Raw genomic sequence first — 23,517 nt, 5'->3', positions numbered from 1 at the left:
GAGTACCCCAAAATTCATTCGAATAAGGGTACAATTGCATTTGAATGAGTCGCTTTTTGCCAGTTCAAAAGTTGGAAATTGTCAAAATTCATTCGAATGAATTTGTGAGTCATTCGAATGAGTCCTTGATCAGATCCGAATAGCCTTTGTTTTATATCATCCGTCATTCGAATGAGTCTCTGTCATTCGAATGAGTCTTCTACCATTCGAATGAGCTTGCTGTAGTCCATTTTTTCATTCGAATAGGCTGCTGTTTCATTCGAATTGCTCCCTATGCTACGTCAATCATCCGAATAGTATCATATGGCATCCGAATAGCTTCCAATAAATTCTTAATGCAAGTCTTAAATTTAATATAAATATTCAATTATTCAAATATTGAATTTTTATGCCAAGATATGATAAAATCCAATATGCCATGCCTATACTCAGAAATTTCAAAATCTTTGTATCTCAATGTAGCTGGTAAAAATCATATACCATGTTTAGCAGTTAATTATGGCATGACCAGCATTATTTTGTGAGATTATGTGCATACATTTTGATATGAGCATTGAGCATGACTTTATATGGAGCACTACATATCGTGTGCTAGCATTTATGTGAGCATTGCATTGCATTATGCGCGCCAGGCGGCTTGTCCGCGGGGATCCCATCAGTTTCAGTTTCACCTCAGTTTATGAGTTGCTTGCCTGGTGGCAACCAGGGGGTTAGGGGCTTTGCCCACAGTATGTGCTTACAGTTTTTATGTATGCAGATTTTAGATCAGTCAGGTATGTTTTACCAGATTATGTGGGCTTATGGGCCAAAGTTGCATACCTGCATTTAGTTTATAGTTTATGTGCATTACATTTTTATGAATGCAATCAGACAGTGATTATTTAGTACAAGTTCAGTAAGTATTTATCAGTATCGATATTCTTCGATTTAGCTTCAGTATTCTTTCCAGCTTATTACTTGCTGAGCTTTTGTAGCTCACCTTGTACTCTTCACCCCTCCAGGTTCTAGCAGGGGAGTACCAGATGTGGGGCCTAGCAGCAGTGGTCTATAGTGTGTGTACGTGGAGCCGCTCAAGATAAAAGATATCTGGGAGTCTGTTGAGTTTATAGTATTTTATCAATTTAGATCTATTTTATATTTCAGTTGAGGGATTGTCCCTTAGTTAGAATTTATACTTTTTAGTCTGTATTGACTCAGAGTTTTCATTCCAGTTGATTGGGATGTTCAGCTATGGTATCAGATTTCAGTTTATCAGTTAGTTTTATTTTATTTTCCCCGTAGCACCTCTTCTCAGGCAGTTCTAGGAGAGGGGGTGTTACAATTTAACTTATTATTTAAGTTTATTTTGGAGATTTGGCCAAGTAATTATTTTAATGTGGCAATTTAGAGACTTTAATTGAGGAAATAACATTTAATTATATTTACTTATTGTGGAAATTAAATGCAAGGACATGAGGGTCATTTAAGGATTTGTTATTATAATTTAATTATTAACTAAAGTTATTGTGGTTAAGAGATTGATGAATCCGTCCGTGAGGGGATTGGGATTAAAGTCTCCTAGTTTTGTTGGGAGAAGGGTTCAAAGTCATAAAAGAGTCTGATCTAGGGTTTCATGTATATATATTTCATCCATTAGCATTAGTTCTTCACGCCGTGTGAAGAACAGAAGAAGGAAAAAGTTTCAATAGTGAGATTGCTTAAGAGATTTTCGTTGCAATCGTTGATCCGATCAGAGTTAGCATAAGGCAAGTATCCTATCTTTAATTCCTTTCATTACAGATTCAAGTTAGTTCGTTCTCAATTTATTCCAGCGCTTCATTGAGTTCTCAGATTTATATCAGTTCCAGTGTATATATATATATATGCGTAGAACAGTGAATGCATGAGGAAGTTATGTGGGATTCTTTATAGTGAATCTTTTAAATATGATCTTCAAATCATATTAGCAGTGATCTCAGAATACCAAGACTCTTTGTTTTGGGTTCCCAGTTTAATCAGATGGTATGTTCATGTATATGTATATATATTCATGCAATATTGATGAGGGAAATACCCTCGGGTCCATAATTACTCTCATGTCCGGAGAAGGTGTCCTATGGCAGTGAAATCACTTGTTGCGCTTAAGGGGTATCCCGCAGATGCGATCTTGTTTGAATTCTCAAAGGACACGTGGCAGATATGGGCTACCACGCCAGTTGGCAGGGTGCTCGATAAGGAAGTCCCTAAGACCCTTTTGCTGATAATGACAGAGGGAGAAAGCTATCCTGAACTTCTCGGAGAAGGCGACTATTATGGAATCCTTATCGATAAGATCCTAAGAAAAGTGGGATAAAGATCTCGAAGATCTCTACCCGGGATCCTGATCTCAACTCAAGGATAAAAGAAGGGGGAAGAGCAAAGGTAAGGGATCGAATCATCTCTTGATAGTTAGAGCATACATAATTTTACTGGGCTTTCTCAAATAAAGGAATATCTGACTTAACCATCGGAGATTGACCGGGGGAGCAAGTCCCCGTCTCCATTGCAGGCATGCTAAGAGAAGACGGAAGAAGGTGATCGGCTACTGCATTATCAATTGGCGCCCACCGTGGGGACGAGACACCTTCTTTTCTGTCTCTCCAGCGCAGCAGGGTGTGGCGTTCTTCAGTAATCCCCTTTACTTATAATGGCAACTAGGAGGCAGCAATCCCGGGCCGCTGGAGGTAACCCCACTCCAGAGCCCAGTCAACAGAATCCTCCAAGAAGTCCCCTACGGAGAGATCAGAGTCCGGAAGGCCCTCCACCTCCTCCTGATCGAATAACACTTCTGGAAGGTCAAGTGCACCGGTTAACGGAGTTACTCATGGGTTTCTTAGATCGACAGCAAGCCCAGTATTCTCGGGCGGAAGATAGACAAGAGCCCCCAAGGGAGGAGGAGTCCTATTGGCAGGAAGCAAATCCGCGGAGGCCAGGGCAAGATGATGGGCATGGCGAGGCGGCCGAATCTACCGACTTGTCGTATATACAGTAGCGACAAGAAAGGAGACTACGGCAATTGGAAGAGGAGATCGCCGCTCTGAGGCCGAAGTCTAGAGAGGCTCAGAGGGTGAATCAGCCCCTCAGCACGGAGATTATGGCGGCGGTGCCACTGGAGCATCTTCGCATTCCAGCCGTCAAACCTTATGCAGGAACCTCTGATCCGATAGACCACCTCGATCTTTTTACCTCTCATATGATGGTGCAGGATGCCTCAGACGCGATGTGGTGTAGGGTCTTCTTGGCAACCTTGGAAGGGCACGCACGGGCTTGGTATGCAAACCTGGCCCACCATTCTGTCATGAGTTTCGCACAGCTTCGAGCTAGTTTTCTGGCGCATTTTGCACCTCTTCGGAGGCACCGAAGGTCCACCATGGCCCTCGTAAGTATGAAGTAGAACCAAGGAGAACCACTCAAAGATTTCGTTTCACGTTTCAATATGGAGGCTTTGAGCATTGGGAACTTCGATCACAGTGTGGCTATGGTGGCATTCCAGAACGCATTAAAGCCAGGCCCTTTTACTCAGTCACTAGCCAAAACGCCCCCGATAATGCTCGCGGATATCTTGGGTTGCACTACAAAGTATATTAATGCCGAGGAAGTCATGCAAGCCAAGAGGGCAGAACATGCGAAAAAGAAAGATAAAAAAAAGCACCCTGAGGAGAGAAAGAATGATGACCGGAAGGAGAAGCATCGTCCTCGATGGGACTCGGGTGGTTTTACCCCTTTAAATGCCAAGAGCGGAAATCCTGGCCACCATTGAAGGTAAGGACTATCTGAAAAAGCCTAGGCCGATGAAGGCACCGTCGGATAAAAGGAATCGGAATAAATACTGCTGTTTCCATCGGGATCATGGCTATGATACGGAGGAATGTCACCAGTTAAAAGAAGAGATCCAGGAACTCATTAACAGAGGTTTCTTAAGGAGTTATGTGGCTAGAGAAGGGGATTCTTGAAGAAGGAAGGACCGATGCTTGTGATCGAGGAGTCCCCCCAAGAGGGACTGAATGGACGATCGAGATCATGCTCGACGTTCGCCGCGAAGAGAGTGATCGCAGTGGGGAGAAGATGATCATCCCCAACCTCTAGTATTCCACACACTCGCTGCAGAAGAAGTCCCAGTCATGAAAGGCGAACGAGGGACTGGCGATCGTACCAGTGGGCTAAAAAGGTCGAGGTATGTCAAGCCAATCTCTTTTTCAGATGATAACCTCCCCGGGTACCCGAATCGAAATGATCCCCTGGTGATAACAGCAGAGCTCGAAAAATGGGAGCTTCGACGGATCCTCGTGGATTTAGGAAGTTCCTCTGAAATTTTGTATCGGTAAGCCTTCTTAGGCATGGGTACGAAATGGCACAATTAAGACTAGCGAGGGTCCCCTTGGTGGGATTTGATGGGGAGGCCGTATATTCGGAAGGGATCATTCAACTTCCGCTAACTATAGGGAAAGGCTCTCGAACCTCTCAAGTCACGTTAGATATCCTGGTAGCCGACGTGCCTTCGGCCTACAACATGATTCTGGGAAGGTCAGGCCTTAATGCCCTTCGGGCTATTCCTAGCACCTACAATATGATGATGAAGTTTCCTACAGACAGTGGAACAGGCGAGGTACGGGGAGATCTACGCTCAGCGCGCGAATGTTATATGGCCTCTGTAGGCATAACAAAAGACAAAGGAGCAATGTTACAAGGAGAAGTTCCAAGCTCCCGAAGGAATCCCTAGGAAAGAAAGGGAGAAGATCCTCCGAAAGAGGTTAGCTTTCTGCTAGAAGGGCTGGAAGATCCAAAGACAGCAGAGCCGGTAGATAAATTGGAGGAAATACCTTTGAAAGAGGACTGTCCAGATCGTTGTATAAAGATAAGTGCAGAGTTGAAAGATTCGTTAAGGGGTCGGATATTAGCACTTCTTAGGCAGTATGCGGACATCTTCGCATGGACTGCTCAGGACATTTAGGGAGTAGATCCAGAAGTTATGACACACAAAATGGGGATTCGACCAGGCTTTCGACCTGTTAAGCAAAAGAAGCAAAGTTTTGCTCCCGAAAGAGCTCGGGCAATTGAGGAAGAAGTCGCGAAGCTAACAGAGGCACAGTATATTCGGGAAGTAGATTATCCAGAGTGGTTAACAAATGTCGTGTTGGTTCCAAAAGGGGAAAGCAAATGGAGGCTTTGCATTGATTTCACCGATCTTAATAAAGCTTGCCTGAAGGAAAGCTACCCTCTTCCAAGGATCGATGCCCTAATTGATGGGACGGCCGATTGTTTACTCATGAGTTTTCTGGATGCTTTCCATGGATACCATCAGATTCCATTACACTCAGAAGATCAGGAGAAAACTGCTTTCATTACCAATAAAGTGACTTACTGTTATACAGTGATGCCTTTTGGCTTGAAAAATGCAGGAGCCATTTACCAGCGCTTGGTAAATAAGCTTTTTCAACACCAGCTCGGGAGAAATATGGAAGCCTATGTAGACAACATGCTGGTGAAAAGCATGGAGGCAGAGCATCATCCGACAGATTTGGAGGAATGCTTCAAAACCCTTCGTAAGTTCCATGTGAACCTTAATCCTGTCAAATGTGCTTTTGGTGTCTCTACAGGGAAGTTTTTGGGCTATATAGTGCACCACAGAGGAATTGAGATAAACCCGGAGAAAGTTAAAGCCATTATGGATATGTCAGCCCCGAGGAGCATCAAGGAAGTGCAGAGTCTTACGGGCAGGATAACGGCCTTGGGAAGATTCCTCTCCCGTTTGGTGGAAAAAGGCCTTCCTTTCTACAAAGTCCTAGAAAAGGCAAACAACTTTGCATGGAACGATGAATATCATAGGGCCTTCGAAAGACTGAAAGAGCATTTGGCTACACCTTCGATTCTCACTAAGCCGAAGCCAGGAGAACCATTATATATCTATTTGTCGGTGGCTGAAGAAGCCATAAGCTCAGTGCTGGTGCCAGAAGAGGATAAGATACAGAGGCCCGTTTATTATGCAAGTAAGCGATTAACAGGAGCAGAGATCCGGTATCCTCTCATGGAGAAACTAGCCTTTGCTTTGATAGTTTCAGCTAGGAAACTTCGCCCCTATTTTCAAGCTCATACGATTATTGTGCTTACTAACCAACCTTTGAGGTAGGTTCTTAGTAAACCAGAACTTTCAGGGAGGATGTTGAAATGAGCAATGGAACTTACCGCTTTTGACATTGAGTATAAGCCCCGGCCCGCTATTAAGGCACAGTCGTTGGCGGACTTTATCGCCGAAGGGACAAGGATTCGCAAAAAAGTGGAGGAAAATCAGAAACCATGGACAGTAGATGTAGATGGGAGCTCCACCTCAAGTGGCGGAAGCGCAGGATTAATGGTAAGAGCCCCGAAGGGCAGATATGGCCTTATACTTTACATTTTGAATTTCAAGTATCCAACAACAAGGCGGAGTATGAAGCTTTGTTGGCTGGGTTGAGATTGGTTAAGCAATTGGGGGCTCAGAGAGTTGAGGTGAGTTCAGATTCCAATCTAGTGGTACAACAGGTGAATGGAGAGTACGAAGCCCGAGAGGGTCACATGGAGCGATATCTAGCCATGGTCAGAGAATTGATGGCACGTTTCCAACATGTAAAGGTGGAATATGTCCCTCGAGCTATGAATGCGGAGGCAGACCTATTGTCCCGAATTGCCTCTTCCTCTTTTCCTACAAGTTCTCAAGAAATCCGGATCGAGTCCCTACCACAGAAGAGTATCGAAGAAGTCATGGACCAATTATGTGTGGAGGACGAGCCTAGCTGGATGGATCCTTTCTTGTTGTACCTAAAAGAAGAGAAGCTCCCCGAAGATGAGTCAGAAGATCGGGAGGTTAAATGAAAGTATCGAAGTTTCGTATTAGTCAGTGGGGAGCTTTACAGAAGGTCATTTTCGCAGCCACTGCTTAAGTGCATCCGACCCTGGGAGGTAGATTATATCCTGAGAGAGATTCATGAAGGCATATGTGGAAGCCACATCGGAGCCCGAACTCTCAGTCAAAAGGCTCTTCGGCAGGGGTATTACTGGCCAACGATGGTAAAAGATTCGGAACAACTAGTCAGGGCTTGCGATCGATGCCAGCGGACATCTAACTTGGTCCACGTACCGACGGTCGCACTAGCTGACTTGGCTATGCCTTGCCCCTTTGCTCAGTGGGGTATTGACATCTTAGGACCTTTCCCCCCAGCGGCCGGTCAGGTTAAATACATCATAGCTGCTATTGATTACTTCACAAAGTGGGTTGAAGCCGAGGCAGTAGCCTCTATTACCGCCAGACGTGTAAAGCAATTTCTATGAAAGAATGTGGTCTCTTGCTTTGGAATTCCTCGGGTGCTAATCTTTGATAACGACACTCAATTCACTGATTGATCTGTCCAAGAATGGTGTCAAGCATTGGGAATTAGGCAGCAGTTCACCTCGATAGCCCATCCACAGGCTAATGGGCAAATCAAACTCGCCAACAGGACTTTGTTACGGGGTCTGAAGGCACGAGTGGATGAGGCAAATAGAAGCTGGGTGGAAGAACTACCAAACATCCTGTGGTCTTATCATACTACGGTGAAAGTGTCCACGGGTGAAACTCCTTTTAGCTTGTGCTATGGCTCGGAAGCATTGATCCTAGTAGAAATTAGAGTACCTACGCTAAGAGTAGAGCTTTTTAGCCCTGAACCCAACGAACAAAATTTGAGGGGCAACCTCGACCTCCTAGATGAACTTCGTGATCAGGTAAAGATACGACAAGCTATTTACAATCAGCGTATTGAAAGATACTACAATTGAAGGGTGAAGGCGCGAAATTTTCTTCCTGGGGATTAGGTGTTGCGTCGGGCAGATGTACGGGGGGCGTGAGAAGCAAATAAACTAACACTGAATTGGGAAGGTCCATACCATGTAACAGAGGTTCTCAGCCCTGGCGCTTACAAACTCCAGACCCCCGGGGGCATACCAGTAAAAAACGCGTGGAACGTGCAAAATTTAAGAAAATTCTACCAGTAATGATTCTTTATTATGTTTTGATCATGATAATTCTTTATTAGTTGCATGTGTCTTGGCAGCAGTACTTCTTTGTTACCTTCATATATTATTCAGGAATAAGCTTATTCTTTCCTCTACGAGTAAAAACTCTTCGTTTCCTAAGGTCCGCGGGGATGCGCCTAAATACAATGAGCTTAACTTCGGAGGGGTCCGAACCCTCGAACACAACTAAAGGATCGGATGCGATCCACGAGGGGCCCGAACCCTCGAACACGACTAAAGGATCAGATGCGATCCACGAGGGGCCCGAACCCTCGAACACAACTAAAGGATCGGATGCGATCCACGAGGGGCCCGAACCCTAGAACACGACTAAAGGATCGGATGCGATCCACAAGGGGCCCGAACCCCCGAACACGACTAAAGGGTCGGATGCGATCCCCGAGCTCAAACACAACTAAGGGATCGAATGCAATCCCCGAGGGGCTCAAACCCTCAACAAAAGCAAAAATAAAAGGAATCAAACATGATCCTTGAGGGGCCAAGAATCCCTGGATCCTTGAGGATCAAATTCAGCAGCAAACGAAGGATCAAGCCTGATTCCCAAAGCAAGAAGAAGACGACAAAAATAAGGTAGTAGCTAAGAAAAATTTCCAAAGATCAGACAAAGATAAAAAAAATTTATTACGAAGATTGAATACAAAGATATCTACTCTAGAGAGGATAAGGCAGCAGTAACATCGAAGGGGATAGAGTCCATATCCAGGTTCGGAAAACACTCCTTGGCAAATTTCTTCATATGTTCAAAACCGCCCCGAAGGACTTCTTCCAGTTCCGCGGCGTAAACTTCGGAGCTTCGGAAATCCTCGCGACCGTTCTGGAAGGCCACTTGGGCATCCTTGAGTGCGGATTATAGTTGAGCGTGAGCAGTACGGATATCTTTCTTCCACCGAGAATAAGACTCCAACGCCTCGACTTGCCCCTTTTTTTGCCTCCTTCAGCTCTAAGGTAAGCTTCTTTATATCTTCTTTGAGCTGCTCATTGGCATCATTCGCAGCATCTAGTTCCTCCCCGAGCCGAGAATTGACCTGATTAGCTTCGAGCATGTTCCTCTGGACTAACTCTAGATCCTCGCGCACCTGAGTTTCGGCTTTATTGGCAAGTCTTGCATCTTCTTGCGCCAACTCAACAGATTTCGTCAAAATATGGACGCGATGTTCAAGACCTGACAGATGGGAGGAGAGGGACTCAAACCCTCGGAGCCTCTCGACCTCGGACTCCAGGAAGGTGATCTGGGTGCGGAGTTCGGACTCTCGCCGGGAGACAAAATTTTGAAAACCCGAAAGGTTCTAAGAAGAGGTAACAAAAAGAGGATTAAGACTCATTCACACGAAAGAATTCAAAAGGAAAAGACCATGGTCATACTTTTAGAATCTCGACATAATAATCTGGTTTGCTCGAAGTTGGTAGAACGCTGGAGAGAGCCAAAGCCATTGGGGAGGCAGGGCTGGCATCAGGAACCGAAGGTTCAGAGATAGTAGAGGCAGAAGGTGCAGTTTCCACCCTGCGGCGTTTAGTCTGGTGCGCTAATATCTCCCTCGTTGACAATATTGAAGCCCCTTCCAGTGAAGCTTCCCCCGTCAATTTCGAGCACCCCTCTGGTGCTAGTGGAGTTAATATTCGCTTAAACACAGAACTGATAGGAACGTTGGGAAGCAGTACAGTGGGCTCTGTACCTGCAGGAGTGTGTTCTCTTCGTGCTTCCGAATGAGTTGCTTCGAGCACCTAGGCGATGGTCGTCGTACCATCTTCGGAAGGAATTGGCAAGATGGCAAGCGCGTTGATAGATTTTTGTTGCGTAGAAGGGGGGTCTTTGGTTTTCGGGGCAAGGGGCTCCGAAGAAAAGTCCTTCGGGCTCCCATCGGCACTGTTCGGGGAAACCTCTTGGAAAGTCCGAAGATCCCCTTCCGACGTCTTTCGTGATCGGTAAGGTGTCGAGGATTTTTTGCTCTTTCTGCTCTTCGGGGCTCGCTCAGGAGGGGCAGTTTTATCAAATGTTCTCTTATCGCGAGGAGGGGCCAAAGGGCCTGTACTCTTAGGGAAGTCTAAGATCGTCTTCTCAGTAATAGGAGAATAGGTTATCTCCCAAAGATTTTCAACTGCGAAAACAGCGACAAAGATCAACGTCTGAAAGGGCCGAGAAACGAAGAAGAAAGCGAATGGCGAAAACTTACAATTTACACCGTCCAAACCTGCTTTAGTAAGAGTTGGGTTAGAAAGCCATCCTTCTACCCAGTCCCGGTTGACCTTCATAAGCTTGCCGGCAGGTTCCTTAATGTTCTCAATACTCGGACATTTGTGCTTGGTATCCAAAGTCCATCCATTGCTAACGGACCAAATTTCTTGGGTAGAGCCCGCTGATCGAGGACGGACGAAGACGAAGCGCTCCTTCCAATCATTGGAATCTTTGATCATCCAGAATGCAATAAAGTTGAGGCTTTGATCTCAAGTTCAGAACGCTCTTTAGGGGAAATGAGGCAACTCTCCTTTATAATTCTCGAAGAAATCGAAATCCAACCTCCAGGATCGCGATTGGTGGTAAAAAAACAGTCGAAGAGCTCTCTTGTGGGTTCTACTCGAGCAATACAGCAGATGACGATGAAGCCCATCAAGTACCTCCACCCGAAAGGGGAAAGTTGAGCGAGGGCGATAGTAAGATGTTGAAGGAGAGACATGACCCACCCCCGAGGGGGTAGCCGGAAGCCTCGATCAAAGGCACACTTGTAAACACAGAGTCGACCAGCGACGGGATGGCACGCTCGGAGATGGGTGTTGAACTCAACCTCCCATTTATTGGGAATCGCATACTTCTCCCGAAATTGTTGGCATTCCAACTCATCCATCCATTGGCAGGTAATGGAAGCAGCAGGATGCTTCTCCCATTCTACGAGCTCAACGCTGGTGGAGGTGAAATGACCTGAGCCAGTGATCGCCATCGTCGAAAGATTGAACAAGGAAGGTAAAAAGGGTAAGGATGCCTGGCCGCGTAATAGTGGAGAGAAAGTAAAGAATACTCGGAAGAAAGAGAGGAAGAATGCAAAACCTCTGTTTAAATGATAGGGGAAGGAGATCAAAGGGCGAGCAATGATGAGCATTAAACACCCCAGGCCGCCGCCAAAAGATGAAAACGATCAGACAGAGTATTGGAAAGGGAAAATACCGCCAGAGCAAAATGGGTATCTGTGCCCTCCACACACGCGCAAAAGAAAAAAACGCATCAGCCCTTTGGGCCCCATAGATTCTGACCCTTGGGATAATCAGAGCTTGAGTTTCGGAGATTCCAGCACTCCACGAGCCCTTCGGCCCGAAGAGCTCAAGGAGTGGGGGGGAAAATGATGAGGGAAATACCCTCGGGTCCATAATTACTCTCATGTCCGGAGAAGGTGTCCTATGGCAGTCAAATCACTTGTTGCGCTTAAGGGGTATCCCACAAATGCAATCTTGTTTGAATTCTCAAAGGACACGTGGCAGATATGGACTACCACACCAGTTGGCAAGGTGCTCGGTAAGGAAGTCCCTAAGACCCTCTTACCGATAATGATGGAGGGAGAAAGCTATACCAAACTTTTCGGAGAAGGCGACTATTATGGAATCCTTATCAATAAGATCCCAAGAAAAGTGGGATAAAGACCCCAAAGATCTCTACCCGGGATCCTGATCTCAACTCAAGGATAAAAGAAGGGGGAAGAGCAAAGGTAAAGGATCGAATCATCTCTTGATAGTTAGAGCATAAATAATTTTACTGGGCTTTCTTGAATAAAGGGATATCTGACTTAACCATCGGACATTGACCGGGGGAGCAAGTCCCCGTCTCCATTGTAGGCACACTAAGAGAAGACGGAAGAAGCTAGAGCAGATGGAAGAAGGTGATCGGCTACTGCATTATCAGATATATCATTATCCAGTGAGATATGATAAGCCATACACAATTCTTTACAGCATTTTCTTTCATATGCAATTGATTTAATCCATCTTGATATTATTCTATATCAATTGGGATTGTTCTCCCAAGATTTCTTTTGGAATGGTGTAGTAATGTTAAGTTTTTGTTTCAAGATATCGTCTCTGTTATCGTGAGTTTTATTTCTGATGAGATTCTAGTCATTCGAATGAGTTTTCAGGGTTATCGTAAGTTTTTCCCTTATAATGTATCAGTCATTCGAATGAGTCATGTGTTATCATATCATTCGTATGTGTTTTTGAAGTTTTGAGTCTGTCATTTGAATGAGTTCTCTTGTCATTCGAATGAGTCCTTGAAGATTTGAGTAAGCTGTTGCTTTGTGTAGTCTAGCATTCGAATGAGTCTCTCTGTCATTCGAATGACCCATGAGTATCCTATTCATTCATTCGAATGAGGGTACTGTTGCATTCGAATGAGTCGCTTTTTGCCAGTTCAAAAGTTGGAAAATTGTCAAATTCATTCGAATGAATTTGTGAGTCATTCGACTGAATCCTTGATCAGATCCGAATAGCCTTTGTTATATATCATCTATCATTCGAGTGAGCCTCTGTCATTCGAATGAGTTTCTGCCATTCGAATGAGTTTTTGCCATTCGAATGAGCTTGTTGTAGTCCTTTTTTTTTTTTTCATTCGAATGGGCTGCTGCTTCATTTGAATTGCTCCTTATACTTCCTCAATCATTCGAATAGTATCATATGGCATCCGAATGGCTTCCAATGAACTCTTAATGCAAGTCTTAAATTTAATATAAATATTCAATTATTCAAATATTGAATTTTTATGCCAAGATATGATAAAATCCAATATGCCATGCCTATACTTAGAAATTGCAAAATCTTTGTATCTCAATATAGCTAATAAAAATCGTATACCATGTTTAGCAATTAATTATGACATGATCAGCATTATTTTGTGAGATTATGTGCATACATATTTGTATGAGCATTGGGCATGACTTTATATGGAGTACTACATATCGTGTGCCAGCACTTATATGAGCATTGCATTATGCGTGTCAGGCGGCTTGTCCACGGGGATCCCACTAGTATCAGTTAAGTTATATCTCAGTTATGAGTTGCTCGCCTGATATTGACCAAGGGGCTAGGGGCATATTGCCCACAGTATGTGCTCATAGTTTTTATGTTTGCAGGATTCAGATCAGTCAGGTATGTATTACAATTATGTGGGCCTACTTGCCAAAGTTGCATACCTGCATTTAGTTTACAATTTATGTGCATTACATCTTGTAAATGCAATCCAGTAATTATTATATCTCTCAGTACAAGTTCAGTAAGTATTTGTCAGTATCGATATTTTTTCGATTTAGCTCCAGTTATTCTTTCTAGTTTATTACTTGCTGAGCTTTGTAGCTCACCTTGTACTCTTCACCATTCCAGGTTTTAGCAGGGGAGTACCAGATGTGGGCCCTAACAGCAGTGTCCAGTACTGTGTGTACGTGGAGCCGCTCAAGACCAAAGATGTGTGGGAGTTTATTAGTTTATAGTGTTTGTCAGTTTAGTATTAGTTTACATTTCAGTTGAGGGATTTTCCCTTAAATAGAGTTTATGGTTTTCAGGTTATGTTGACTCAGAGTTTTATTGGTTGAGATATTTGTTTATGGTATCAAATTTCAGTTTATCATCCAATTTTATTTTATTTTTCCGTAGCACCTCTTCTCGGGCAGTTCTAGGAGAGGGGGTGTTACAATATGAGTGTGACCTTTTAAGCTCATCACTGAGTAGCAATCAAGATACATCAAACACTTTGATTTACAAGGAGAATCTTTCCATCTCCTCGATGTACCCCAAAAGGTTCTGAGTGACAACTAACATTATGTCAGGATGATCTTATCAGTAATAAAGTCATACTTCATGTGAGCCTATTACAACTTTCGATTTCCGTGTACTATATATCGCCATTAACTAACATCACAATCGAGTGAGAACCATGAACTGATCAAACTCACATAACTCGATAGCTATGCCAAGATCTAGTATGGTGTGATTGAGATGAAATTTTAGAATTCTTTCTGACATTGGAAACTGATTTCCAATCATATGCACTGTGGCCAGGGGTTTAAACAATCACAAACCATTACTGATCGCATAGGATGTTCACCTCATGCAAAAGGTCAATGTATCCCATTAGCAATTACTTGCCTCCATACGTTATTGTATAAATACCACACAGTGTACATTCCCACTGCAATATATTGGTGGTTCCGTGCAACGATAAATCTATGACACCAACATACAAGATAACTATGTTACCTCCAGTCTAAGGACCAATAACATAATTGAAGCCAGTAATAGATCATTAATCCTCTTAGCTATGTGATACGTTACTTGTGTCACATTCAACAGATGTTCAACTAACATCCACCCACATGTCTACTATATTCATTTCATGAATTATGGCATATAACTCACTATCATTTATCATTAGTATCTCATACTAATCAAAGGTAGTATTTCATGTGCCAGTCTGTAATCGATTAATCATATTCCCCTTTTGAAAATCTGAGAACTGGGAATCACTTTAATAAATCCTAAATTCAAGGGTCCTTGTCACATATTCTTAATACTTAAGAATGGAACCTTTATTAGGAAATCTAATGACTCATTCATATATTAATTGGAGAGGTATGAATGAAAATATGACTATAAAATACAAAAATGTATTTCATTAATTTTGCAAGATATACATCATTAGTCCCAATTTACATTTTTCATATATTATCTAAATCTAGCATTAGGGCACTAACACTAACAACAATTACTTGCCTCCATATATTAGTAGAACAAAGACCACACAAAAAACATTTCTACCTCCTAATTGGATGGTTTTGCTCAACGAAAAATCTATGACATCGGTCCAAGGATTAGTTACACAATTGAAGATAATAATATATCAATAATCCTCTTAGTCATGTGATTTGTTATTTGCGTCGTATTCAGTAGGTGTTCGACCAACACCTACCACATGTCTACTATCTACATTGTTAGTGATAGTACCCTAATGCTAGATTTAGATGACTTATAGAAATTATATCTTGGGACTAATGATGTAAATCTTACAAATATAATAAAAGGTATTTTCATATTTTAAAGTCATATCTTCATTCATACCTCTCCAATCAATATATATAGATAAGTCTCTAGATTTCCTGATGAATGTCTTATTCTTAAGTGTTAATAATATTTAACAAGGACATTTGGATTGAGGATTTCTTAAAGTGATTCCCAGTCCTTAGACTTCTCAGAAAGGGACTATGATTAGTTAATGACGAATTGGCACATTGGCTACTACCTTTGGTTAGTATGAGATACTAATGATAAAGGATGATGAGTCACATGCCATAATCCATGAGATGGATATTAGTAGACATGTGGTTAGATGTTAGTTGAACTTCTATCGAATGTGACGCAAGTGATAGATCACATGGCTGAAAGGATCTATGATCTATCACTGGCTTCGATTGTGTCACTGATCCTTAGACTGAAGGCAGCACAGCTATGTTGTATGTTGGTGCCCTGAGATTTACCATTGCTAAGAACCACTTGGTCTCTGCGATGGGAGATGCACTCTGTGGTCTCTGTATAGTAATGTATGGAGGCAAATAATTGCTAATGAGATCCATTGACTTGTATGTGGTGAGCATCCTATGCAATCAAAGGTGGCTATGAGTGTATAAACCCCTAGCCAGGGTGCACATGATTTGAAAGATGTTTCCAATGTCGGAAGAAGTTTCGATGTGTCATCTCAATCACACCATGCTTGATCTTGGCATAGCTATCGAGTGTAACGACCCGCTCCCACTTACAGGTGCCATCGGTAAATAATCGATCGGATTACTCACCCGACGAACCACAACTGAAGGGTTGGACTATGTTTGAACAGGAAACGCCCTAGGTGGGAACTAGGTTTCGTCCTTCCCTTTGCTCCAATCAGGAATTGGTCCCAACTCAGACAAGAAACTCAGTGGATCGAGACCCAAAACCTGAGTAAGCTTCACCTCTATTCAGCTCGCTTGATAGCAAGCCAAAGGTGACCCAGGCACAAAGCTAGCATAACAAACACTTCGCTGAGTATTGGGGATTTATGAGAACATACCTCGCTGATCTTTACTCGGTCCGAACTTGGCTTCAACAACTCAAGCCACATATAAATCACGTAGACTCACAATCATCTATCACACTGTTATGATTACAACAACTAGATACCTCTAGTGCTCAATATCGCTTACATTCAATTACATAAATACATATATGAAAATACACAACAACACATCTTATGCAACAATGCTAATTGCCACAACAACCTTTCGGCACCATTCCTGCTTACATCTGGACTTGCATCATCTACACATGAGGTAAAACCTCATGAGTCATAACGACTCAGTAAGGTTGCAATGCATGTAAATATGAATATAACCATGTTTATGTATGCCAAATGCATGCAAATGAGGTTAAGTCCATCCATCCTCACAACCCTCCAAGGTTTGAGGCATTAACCTATCAACCTCCATAACACTAGTCCTCCATATGGCCATAGGTCCACTAGATCTCACATCATGCAAGTGTTAACCACTACATGAAAATGCAACATAAAAACATTATCAAACATATTTACCAACTTGTAAGGCCACCCCCACATGGGGCCATCCCTTACTTGGCTCGAAGCCTCATCTCTGCCTCAGGGAGAACGCCAACTAGAACTCCGAGCTCTTCTAGGATCACCGCCTCCCCAGTTGAACCTAGATACCAATCACACAAAACCCCACAATATCAATCATTAACCAATGCCTTCGCTTTTGCTTATATCGCATAATCACTCATCAACACTAACTCCAAACAACCCCATCCCAAGGGTTCAATTCAACAACACTTCAAAATTCAATATCTCACATAAAGGAAATATTTTGAAAAGAATTAATTGACTTACCTCAGACAATTTGGAAGAGAAAATCGATTAATCGCTCATACTGGCATTGCCTATTGGACTGCTATAATGTTCTCAAACTCCCATTTCGAGCCTCCAGCACACTCCTCGAGCCCCGAATTAATTTCCAGACTTTTTCTAGAATTTTCTGAAATTTCCTCCTATTTTTCCAGATTTTCCCAAAATTTTCTTTATTTTCTTTTCTTTTCTTTCTTTTCCTTCCTTTCTTCTCCCGCGTGCGACCAGCTCCTGATCACCTTCTTCTTCCTCACGCAGCAACCCTCGCGCACCAGTTCGGCCACCCACGTCGCTAGCCCTTGCCGGTTGCTTCTCCCGTCGTGCGATCGCCACCATTTGCCACTACCGTAGCTGGCTTCCCCGCGTGCACGCTGCCTCCGCGTTGCTGCTGCTGTAGCTGCTGGCCATGGACGCCACCGTAACCGCCATGGCCGACCATCGGCCCCTACTTCCATTTCGCCGTCGGCCGCTTTAGTGCTCCACCAATGACCGCCACACCGTGAGCCACCGTGGCTACTTCACCTGCTACTGCTATGGTCGACACCGCTGCAACGCCTCTGCCGCAGCTGCCATGGCCAATCAGCCACCCACGATTGGCTCTCCCTGTTGCCTCCGATCTCTCTTTCTCTCGATCTCACTCTCAACCCGAGCTCTCTTGCTCCCCCTCACGAGCTCTCTCCCACAATCTCTCACTCTCCTCTGCTCTCTCTCTCTTCTTCTCTAATTCGACCATCAAACAGCAGCCATGGCCGCTGCCTTCGGTTAGCATTTTTGGCCAGCCATCGACCGCTCCAAGCTCTCTCTCAGCTCTGCTCCATTTCCATTTAAAATATCAGACATAACACGTGAGGAAGCTTCAAGCTTCCTCCTCACACACGTATATATATATATAATTTACATATAAAACCCCACTAATTTTCCATAATTTCACTTAAGGAAACATTAATTGCACTTGGGGATTCTAATAATTATACTTGGACCCTCCCAAGATTTTAATTAATTTCCCACAAGCCACCAAAACCTTAATTCTCAAAAATTAATAATTAACTTTTACTCGAAAATGTCGATTTCATCCATGTGCCTACACGAGACCTTTATTCCATCCGAAAATGCCTAAGAGTTGCCTTACTCTAAAAATCGGATAACCCCTAGGGTCCCATCAGCTTCCCGGAGGTCCCCTACGACCATTCGGTACTAACACCCTTTCGGGCTTATACAGAATTTATTCCAAAAATTATTCCCGATCAAACTGCTTCCAGCGTCACTATCCTTATCTCGAGATGCTCACCAATCTCTTGCCCTCTTCCCTAGACATCCAAGTCCCGAGGCAATCCCTGCTGTCAACTCGACAAATTTCATTAACTAATTTCTTAAAACTGACTTTCGGACTTCCCGAACCACCCAAGGTCCCTTCAATTAATCGAAATTTATTTATTTTTCCAATACCATGTAATACCGGGTATTACATCGAGTTAGTGAATTTGATCAGTCCATGGATCTCATTTGATCAGGATGTTAGTAGATGGAGGGATTATAATACATGGAATCAAAAGCCCAAAAAAGTTCTCTTGAAATATGACTTCATTATTGGTAAACTTGTAATGACCCGATAGTGGGTCTAGGTTGAGCTATCAATACTTCTATGCGTGTTATATTTTCGCCATGAATTGATCGATATGTTGGAATTATTTTAAGTGGGTGGAAGAGCTAAAATCAATGAAGGTAGCATTATGTTTAATAAATCAAAGATATGTGGGGAAATATATATGTGTAAGTTTATGTATGCAAGTGAGGGCATGATGGGGAGAAGAGAAAAGTGAGTGGGGGCATATATGGAGAGGGGAAATTGGGGTGTGACCATTTAAGCTTGCCGAGCAAGCTCTTCTCCTCCTCTTTCTATTTCATTCCACCATGTTTTTTCCTTTTCTTTGCTTCTCTTTCTGATCTTGGAGCTATCAAGAGGGTGGAAGTTGTAGCTTCCAGCAAGTTCTTGTTTGTTTCTTCATCCAAGGCAAGTTCCTTATTCCTTTTATCTTCCTTCGAGTATGTTTTCTTGCCTAATCGTGTAAGGGGTATAAGTTCTCCTATCGTTGCAAAAGACGTAATGTAATACTCGAGAAATTTTTAAGGGTATAAATGGTATTTAATGAAGGGTACAAATGGAATTTTTTAAAAAAAATGAGGTTTTAGGGTACACTATCGCAGTTTTAAGAGACTGAATCGACCGAAGGGAGTACTTGGACCCTAGATAGCTAAGGAAAATAGAATAGTACCGACGAGTGATTTGAGGCATAATTTTAGGTGTCAAAAGAAATTGGATCGGAAATAATTTTTGGTACACCTGTTGACCAGGCTAAGAAAATCGAATCGACGTAGGGAACTTCCGAAGAGTCAACGAAATGTGATGAGGACCAATAAATTATATGTAGAACAACCTCTAGCGATTTCGGGTTGAAACAAATGGATTTAAGGTCAAAACAATCAGTTGGGCCTAAGTGTAATTTTTTAATTTTGCCTGAGGGAGGTCAAAATGATAATTTTCTGAGAATTTCAAGGATGAAATGAAGTGTACAAAACTTATGGGCCTTAATGGTGGTATTGGAAAATTAGGGGTGTTATGGAAAGGGAAGAAGTGATAGTTGGAGAAGTCAGGGGGGTTGAAGTGCAATTAAGGAAACTTGATGGTGTGAACGCAACAAGAAAAATCGGTCGCCGCAATCAACCGCACGTGGAGGCCATTGATGTTTTACATTCTTATGATTAGTTTTGATGATGAGAAATAATATTTGGTTTTGTTGGTTTTGATCTCCAAGTCATGAGTCAAGTTTATGGTTTTCAACAAAAATCAATTTCAAGTACCTATGTGAAAATGAAAACCGAATGATCTATAATTTTTTCTAAGTCTGGAAGATTAGTACATTATAAGGAGACATATATGAAAATATTTTCATTCTGAAAAACTATCTCCCGGTATTTTGATATCTAATATTCATTGTTGTTAAAATGATTTTTAATGATTTTTTCAAGAAATAGAAGGTATGTATTTTGGGAGTGGTGAAATTTTTAAATCCTGAATTTGTACTAAAATCAAAATTTTACTTTCGTATTGGTTTGGTTTTTGATTTTTTAGATATTTTTATTGAATCCAAATGGGGGGTACTTTTTTATTTACATTTATGTATTAAAGTAAATGGAAGGTAAAATATAAATAAAAGTAAATGTGGACATTTACTTAAACTAAATAAATGTAAATAAGTTGTTATGTATACATGTTGTGGATTGTATCATCAAGCAAAGTTAATTTTATAACATCTGAATTTCAGTAATTTTTTATCTTGACAAACTGTCAATAGTTTGTTTCAAGATGTCGGTAATTTATAAAACTGTCTACAATTTATGTTAAAATGTCGACAGTTTCAAATCTTGCTCTCTGTATCTAAATGTCGATAGCTCCTGCATAAAAAATGTCGACAGTTCTTCAATATCGTCGACAGTTTTTCATCAAATGTTGGCAGTTTATGTCGTAGACAGCTTCCAACGGCTAGATTCTCCACTATTCAAGTCTCTAACGACTATATTTTTGAATGGACTTAGATACACTATAAATAGAGATCAAATGGATGAATCAAGACAACCAAAAGGATTGATTTCAAGCTTACAAGTGTTCATTCTTTCAAGAGCTTAATTTTTTTCATTTGTGCTTCATTTTTCTCTCTAAAGGCTTTGATTATCATTTGTATTATTTTGTTCAAGTCTTGTATTTATATTGAGAGATCTTGTAACTAAGAGTGTCTACTCTTAGATCCTTTCCTATTGTATTATTCTTGGTTTTCCTAGCTTGTTGTGCTAGAGGACTTGCTTGTTGAAGCAAAGGGTTGAAATACCTAGCTTGGTGCTAGAGGGCTTGCTTGTCTAAGCAAAAGGTTGTAATCTCCTAGCTTGTTGCTAGAGGGCCTATCCGAAAAGATAGGAGATTTTTAGTGGATTGATTGAAAAATCCTTAGTGAGGAGCTAAGGTAGTGGATTAGGCTTGATTTAAGTCGAACCACTATATATCGTTGTGTCTTTTATTTGCTTGTGTTCTTTGTTTTATTTCTTGTTCCAAGCATTTCATTAATCCTCACTTACACTAAAATCTCATTTTTCATCAAAAGGATTTTCAAGTTTAATCAAATTTTTAAACAACCCAATTCACCCCCTCTTGGTGTTGGTGCCATTGCTATTCAAACCTAACAGCCATTTCAGGCAACGGGACGACTGAGAAAGGCTCGGGGGAGGTGGTATCCGGCCCTAGGAGACTTGGGGGCCAAGCCTTGGCCGTTGATTGGCCGAGATATGACAGGTTTTTGGCTATAAAAGGGGGCCAAAACTTCAAGGTTTTTGGCATCAAATTGGTCTATTTTGGGAGTGAATCGAAGGTAAGGGATAGAGGGCATTTGGTCTTGAGGGATCAAGATTGATTTTGGAGCATTTGGGAGCGTTTGGGGTGTGTTTGGTGGCCTATTGAAGCTCGGCCGGAAACACGAGGTGGACCGCCTAGCGCCACCTATAACTGCTTGATCGGGGCCCTTTCCAGTGGTGTTTTAGCCAAAAACTAGTGCCATTGAGATCGACTAGGTGAGGGCTTAACCTCAGATCTAGAATCGGAGTCGTCGCTGGCAACTGGAAATCGAGAAGAAGGTGGCGCATGAGTTGCACGCGCCACACTTCACGTGCAGAGCGCGTGAGGGCGAGTGTGACAAGGGAAAATCTAGTATTTTCTTTGTATATTTTTCTAAATTTATTTTAGGAATTATCATGTTAAAAGATTTGGGAAAAAGTTTGAGGAGATAATTATTTTTGAATTATCGAGGTGAAAATTAGGAGAAAAATTAGTTTTTGATGCTCTTTAATTAAATATGATGCTTAGGGAGTATCGTGGCTTGAGGTTGAGTATAAATTCGAGTGTTTGTGATTTAGCACGTAAATCGAGGTTGTGCATGAGAATCGAGGCAATCCGAAAACGTTCGAGATGAGTGATTCTCCCCCAAACTTGTATACTGTGGGTGTTTCTACCCTAAAAATTGATATTTGTGTTATCTAAATGTGTTCTGGTTTTATGCAAAATGGTTTTATTGCTTGCAAACGGTAACCGATAATGGTTGGTTTTATGAGGGAGGTTCGTCCTTAAATGTTTTAAACTTATGCACTGCATTTTATAAATTACTAGCGTATACCCGTGCCTAAAGACACGGGGTAAATAATATTAAAATTAAAATATATTTTTAAACATTTTAAAAAATCATTCTATTTTATTATATAGATATATTTCAAGAATTAAACATAATTACTTTAAATTAAAATACACAATTAAGTCTTTGGGCAGAAAATTATGCACCTCAAATTTAGACAACACATTTCACAAAATACACTAAGAGAAATTATAGATTTCAGTTAATTATGAGCCAGTTTGGTGGCTACCACTCACCTTAATCTATAATTTAATAACTGGGATGTTAAAATTATGCCCGTAAGAGAATTATATGCACCAAACAATTAAATGAGACTATTAATATTAATTATCTTAATTTATTTTTAAATAAAAAATTAGGTTTATTATTTAATTTATAATTTTAGGCTCAAAATCAAATATTAACTTAATGCCTAAACATATAATCAAATCAAATTAAATAAAACCTATGATAAAAATATAGCCCAATATATATATGGGTTGAGATAGTGAAATAAATCCCAAAAATAAAATTGGTATACTCTAATGTCAATAATTGCCTCATTTCCTTTTTGCACTGCCGCCGACTGCATCTTCCTCCTTGCACCGCTACCAACACAGCCTTTGTTCTCCAATGTCAGCCATTTTCTTCTTTCATTGTCAGCAGTTTTGGCCCCGAGCTCGCCCCTTTTAACGACCTTAGAACTTTGAGGCCATGATAGAGTCTAACCCACAAATTGGTCATCTCAAACACAAAACCAAGGCAGAGGCAAAACCTATCAAAGAAGCTTTAACTGTCGGCCATGGCGGATCTATAATCGACAGTCGACCACAAATCGGCGACACCCATGAGGAGACTGCCACCAATCAATCGACCAACAACCAAGAGAAAGACGGCTATGGTGAACACACCAAGGCATAACAGCCGACGACGCAATAAAGATGACCTACAATGGCAACCAGTTATGGCCCTGACCTACGCTCATTAACGGCATGCACCATCAACGACGACGAACAAAGCCATGGGCCCTACTACCGCTACCGCCGTCTTTTTCCTCTCTATTCGTCGCCATTCACCCATCGTTATTATCTCTCTCTTTCTTAGAAACACAAAACGATGAATAATTGTTGGGCGAAAAAATAATTGATCGAGGATCATGAGTTTCAATTGTTTGATTTAAGCTTATTTATTTAATTAATTAAATAAATTAATTTAATTTTAATTTTTTAGTTTTTTATTGAATAAGTAAAGTTTACAGTTTATGAAAAGATTTGATTAGTTAAAAACTAATTTAATTTTGATTAGCCAAACTGATTTAAACTTAAA

The sequence above is a fragment of the Diospyros lotus genome, chromosome 9 (assembly GCF_014633365.1).
Source record: "Diospyros lotus cultivar Yz01 chromosome 9, ASM1463336v1, whole genome shotgun sequence".
Taxonomy (NCBI): domain Eukaryota; kingdom Viridiplantae; phylum Streptophyta; class Magnoliopsida; order Ericales; family Ebenaceae; genus Diospyros; species Diospyros lotus.
This window is presented reverse-complemented; position numbering follows the sequence as displayed.